Below are 6496 nucleotides of genomic sequence, written 5' to 3'. Positions count from 1 at the left end.
TAACATTTTATAACTTTGAAAATTTCTATAAATTTCTTTTTAAAATTTACGTCAATTAATATGCTTAGGTAACTGTTTACCTACTACAAGTATAGTACTACAGGTGCAAATTCTAAACCCAGAGTTGTGCGTTCTTAATTAAACGTTATGTGTGTATGTACAAATGTTTATGAATGAATGTTCAATTTTTTATGAAAAATTTTATTCAATTAAAATCCGTTCATTTTTGTAAAAACTATTGTAAATGTGATTACGTGGATATTTACTACTATAAAAGTAAATGAAAAATTTATGTGTATAACAATAAAATTCTCAAAAATTTTTTGGCTGTCACCTTTTTAATTATTCAAAAAAAATTTTGAAAATAAAATGAGCCAGTTTGTTTTTCATTATTTTTTCATTTCATTATTTCTTTTTCCAAAATCCCAAAGTTTGTGAAATCTTTTTATTAAATAGTATTTAGTATTATTTAAATTTATTACCAAAAAAATTATGAAAGGTGTATTTGTTGGAATGTTGGTAAACAAAATCATCTTTGTTAGGTCAAACTGGAATAGCTACATACACACAAACAAGTTGAATTTTACCCAAATTTTAGGTCGTTTTTGGCCTGTCAAAATTCAGATCAGATCAAAAACTGGCGTGTCATTGTTTACAGAATTATATACAAAACACGCAAAAATTTGATAGTGATTAGATAATTTGTCTTCTACTAATCACACTAGCAATTCGAAAAATGCTGTTTCTAGAAAAACACGTTTATAGGTACTTAAACTCATTAAACTGATTAAATTGAGCTGTTCAATTTTAGAAGACTGTAACTCAAAAACTATTTGAGATATCGATTTCAAATTTTAGTACCTTATTTACCTATCGACATATGAAAAACACGGGATTTTAAAAATTTCACACTAAGTGTGTCCCTTAGTATCAATATGAATGGATATCTTATAAACATTCTCGGCATGAAGCTAGATTCAGTAAAAACTGTGGCTGAGGATCGTGTGATTTGTTATTTTGCTAACACATCATACACAAGTAACAAAAGGGCTGGTGAATTTTGTTTCGTATTAATTCATGCAAATAGCGTACAATTCTATAATATCATACTAATTACTCATACGTCTTACAGGCATCAATTCTCTGTGCCCTTCTAGATAAATACCCTAGAAAAATACTAAATATAAATTTATAAGTAAACAAGTAAGGAAGGGCTGAGATCGGTTATAACCGAACATTTTATACTCCAGTAATGGTTTTGACCATACAAGTAAGCTAGGGTAATTCGTGGACGGATTTCACACTTTTTCAGCATAAAATTACATCAGTCGTCTAAGATTATTTAACATTAAGCGATATACCGTTTTTTGGTAAAAGGCAGTCATAAGTATCACGGTTCACATATTCGTTATCTGGGGCGTGATAAGTTATTATCCGATTTCGACTATTTTTAGACGTGATATATCATACTATCAGGTCACTATTTTGTGCAAAGTTTTATTCTGACAACTTCATTGGTGTGATTTGTATAATATTAAGTGAAAGAATCAGAGGGATTTTAAAATTTTATTATATGGAAAATAGTAGCCATTTTTACTCCGTCTGTAGAGGCACGAAAAGAATTCGTCCTCAGAAAGTCTGGTTTATACACAACTGTGCAATAATAGCAATAACTAAATTGATTTTTGTAATACCATAGTTATCAGATTCATGGATCTCCGTATTTTATATTATTATAATGAATCAATTGGTTTTTGATGTAAAATACTCAATACTACTATATTTAATCACAGCACTTTTTTATTTATTTAAAGAAGCACTTCATGTTATATTTTCAAGAAAACATATTTTTGGCAAGCTATAATATCAATAAGATAAGTAAAATAATAATGAACTATAATAAAAATCAAATACATTTTTTTCGATTGATCCTGGTTATGTCACTGCTATTATTTCGAAAACAATTGTAGCTTTAGAGGTTTCTGCTACGCCGCCTTTTTAAATGTTTTTATCCCAAAGGTGAATCTCACTTCTACCTTGCGCTGAACCAAACTCCAGTTTTATATCTAAATTTAGAGCTTAGTTATAGTACTTTATAGGTTTTCGCTTAATGGCATTTTGTGGTTGCGAAATATCTGATTACGCCCATTTGCAATACCAACCTCCCTTGGGTATCTAGGATGGCGTGACCAGGGTTTCATGACGATATCGCAGTTCTTACTTAAGTTATCGATTGCACGAACAGACGAACGGATAGACAGACAACTAGTCTCGTCATCCTGATCTTTTATATAAATATAACTCTATATCAACCGTTAGGTGAACAAAACTACTTTACTTTGTAGCAAACGTGTTGCGAGATTATAAATATTAGTACATATGTATATTAGTTATATGGGGCTTACAAATCCTAATCAATGCATTGACTTCTGATTTTCTAGAATATCCCCACTTGGTTGAACCAAGTTTTTTTTTTGAATAATTTAACAATGCCCTTGCACTACCTGAGAAATCCAAGTCCACATACATACTTAAGCATTTTCAGTTGTCACGTTCAAAACAATTTAATGAAATTTCATTCTCGCCAAACAACACAGTAGTTATTAAATTTTAATTGGTATTTAATTGTTTTTTTTACTGAAAAATGCACAAAACGCCTGTGGCCAATATCTACGCTCAAGTGAGAATACATGTATTGTTGCGGTGCTCCAAACTGCTTACAACAGGCGCTCACGCATACTTACATACACCTACCACAAAAGTGGTCTAACCATTGACGCAATTCTATTTGCGACACAATTTCTTATTTACTAAATCACTGGGCACATGATTTGATTTGCTGTGGAATTTGATTTATTCGCGTAAGTGACACAGTTGCCGACTTCATTATCTTTTCATAGAGCATAATAAAATATTAACTTACTTATATCAAGAACATAGGTAATATTTTCTTCTTTATTGCATTACGGTTCATACGAGGAGAGGGCCAATTACAGAGTTTTGCGCCGATTGAATTCTCATTTCTTTGGGGGCAGTTTAAATTGTCATATTTACTATATCTTCTCTGAAAAGATGGTGTAAACACCTCTACGAAAATATCTTTAAGTATGAGCTCTTAATTGTAGCGGGAAGGTCCTCCGCCATACAGTTTTATATTTTTTTCTTGTTATCAGATAGAGCATTAAATTTCCTATAAAATCTATAACAATTTTAAATTCAATCAGAATTTGTACAGTATAAACATCAAGAGTCAAGGACGTTTCCGAAATAAAACTTCGAAGAATAGCCATTTAAGGAGTTCCATCTCACATCAAAAAATTGTCAAAATCGGACTATAATTTTTCAAGGCCCCAAATACCGAATATGTGGATCCCATTGCCAACATATGACAATCTGATGTATATTATGAAAATTCAGAGATAATATTTTTATGATAACAGTATGCGCTTGTGCCAAAGATGGATAGAATCCGGTCAATACTTCTCCTAGCTGCCATATACCCAACATAAATATTTTCGAACTTCCAATTGGTTTTATACCGCATATATCGGTCAATATATGAGTTATCTTAATGAAACTCAGAGAGCATCTTTTTCTGGTAATGATATGTTGTAATCCCAAAAAAAAAATAGATAAAACTGGATTAATACTACCCCGGTTGGCTTTATACCATGTATATCAATCAATATGTAGGATTTCTTAACAAAATTAAGTAAACTTATAATATTAGATATACTATAATGAATGTACAGGGACACCTTAAAAATGTCTAACCAAGTAAAGGCTTCATCGAATTAACCCTTTTAAATTATTAATTAATCAATAGTTGCTTGTGTCGAGTCAAGTTCTTAACTTGCTTCAAATAATATGGAAAAAACGCTCTTTCCCGTACTAAATGAACCTGAAGCTGTTGATTTATCTCAAATCCCGCCTCTTTAAGAATAATATTGTTTCTAAACTGCTTCGGAATATTTTCTTCTGTTTTCAAGTTGATCGGTTTATTTCTAAGATGATCACATTCTCAACCCATGAATTATGCCTTATAAACATAATATTATATAATATATCACAAAAAATCTCATTTACTATCTGAAGCATACGTAGACAAAAATGTTTCCAGAAATTATTATAATTATTATAATTGAATGATAAACTACGCGATTTATGGAATCTCAAATGTATTTATATTGTATTGTAAGTATGTACCTATAATGAGTACGTAAAAACTTATCTACATTTACACACAGATGTATTTACCACGATAGTCTGAAATATACACAGCACACACCCTGTATTTGGGTAGATAACGTACTCGTAAGTAAAGCAGTTCAAAAGAATCACGTAATACGATTATCCAAATGCTTAGCCAAGTACTCAAAAAGTCATCGTTCAGATTTAACAAGAATCATGTGTCATGTGGCATGTTGCCCGTATTTGCTCGCACATAAACACACGGTCTATGTATGCGAGTGTGTATCTCCTCGCACGCTTGCACAATAGCCGGCTGCTCTGACAAAAGAACAGTTATAATATAGACGTTGATTACGGAGGCCGCCAACTTTTTAACGCTGGCGCGCATTAAAATATCGCACACACACACACGTATCTACACGCAAACATAGACTTATGTAATTCATGTAAACGGCTGACCAACTATCACCCCCTCTCATACCTCATACCGCTAGGATTTGCAAATCACTTTTGTTCATTTTTTTGATTGGGAGTCGGTGCGCGTTATGAAGGTCTTAAATTTTTGTGTGGCAACTTAGAGAACTCATTTACTTGTGGCATGTAAACAACTAATCTGTTAACACTCTGGCAACATGATATGGGCTGATGTTCTCGTATATATTCATACATATGTGTGTATGTAATATGTACATACATACATATATGTATATACTTATGTAAGCTTGAAAAGATTGTATTTTTTCGTATACCTGTGTGTAAAGTGGAACTTTGCTTATAACTACTACCATATACATATATGTACATATATTTAGAATGTCATCGTTGTATGGGGACGCCCAACCGCTATCGCGGGTAAAACTAAACCCCCTGACCCGTCACCAACAATAAATTATGGCACAGACGTGCCATGCCACACCGCCATTGCACTAATTCGCCTGGACGTCGAAAGGAAGCCACCCGACCGATTCATTGTGCCTCAGCCACGCTGCCAGTCAGAAGGTGCCAATCTATGCAACAGTAATCATAATGCATGCTACTTAAATGGCACCACAATAAGGCATGCATATTTATACAATGTGTAGATGCTTACGAACATATGTACATACAAACACATCCCGACACAAGCATGATACTTAAAGTTTGTTGCTGCGATTGTTGGTGCCTCTGCTGCCGTTACGATGCAAAGTGTTGTTGTTAAACGAATGGTGCGACTAGGGATGGAAAAGTGGATAGACTTAAGGAATAGGCGAAAGAGTGAGATAGCAATAAAGAAACGAGTACTCGTTTCGGCGAGTGAATTTGAAAAAGCAGGAGGAAAAAAACATAATAATGAATTCAATGCTACAATGTGCACAGTCACAGACGGACAAAGTGAGATGATATTATAATACATATCGAAAGAAAAATTGTTAAATTGTTACTCTTAACAAAATTCGCCATTGATGGAAATAACTTTCAATAAAATAATAGAAACAGGTTGGTTGCATCCGATGGCTTCAAATATTTCGTACAAACCTAAGCAGTATTTATTTAATTTTTTTTAATATACATACATAAATAAGTAAAGTGCATTGTAGAAACAAAATATTTTTTTATTTTCTATTGACAAAAAATAATTAAATTTTTTACGCTTGGAATAAATGATAGAATCAAATTAAGAACTAAGAAACACAGAATTTTTTAAAATTATCTCAGTAAAATATTTTTTAAATTAATATTTAATGGTACCTTGTGTACTTTTTAAAACTGTAGAGCACCGACGAGGCTTAAAAATCATCAGATTGGTGAGGTCAATGGCGTACCATTGGGATTTTACTTTTTCCCAAAGCTTTTCATAATTTTAATTTAATCATTAATAAATTATTTTTTGGGCGTCTTACATATATTTTTAATTCAGATACGAAGAAATTGATTTTAGTTTCGTCAGACCACAGTACATTATTCCAGGTTTGACGGGCTAGTGTTACTTTGCGAAATACAGACTTTTTATGATTATTATGATTCTTAGACGTGATAGTTTACTCGCTGAGCGTGCCTTCAAAGCCTTTTCAATAAGTCGATTTCTTGTTGTTCGACTGGACACTGATGCATGCAAGGAATTATTAAGAGCCTTTGACGAAAAAAATATTTTTTTAGGTACGGATCAAAAGGCCATCGAACTTTTAAGATGTGGCTCGTTTCTTGTCCCGTTTCTTCGTTGTGTCTTAAAATGAACAGTAGAAATCACGATTTAAACAAAGTAGTGCATTAATTTCGAAATTTCTCTTATTTGTTTTCCTTCGCTCGTGGCTTGTTCCTATTTTTT

Source organism: Bactrocera oleae, chromosome 4, assembly GCF_042242935.1.
Source record: "Bactrocera oleae isolate idBacOlea1 chromosome 4, idBacOlea1, whole genome shotgun sequence".
Classification (NCBI taxonomy): Eukaryota; Metazoa; Arthropoda; class Insecta; order Diptera; family Tephritidae; genus Bactrocera; species Bactrocera oleae.
The sequence above is the reverse complement of the archived record's forward strand: the minus strand, read 5'-3'. Positions refer to the sequence as shown.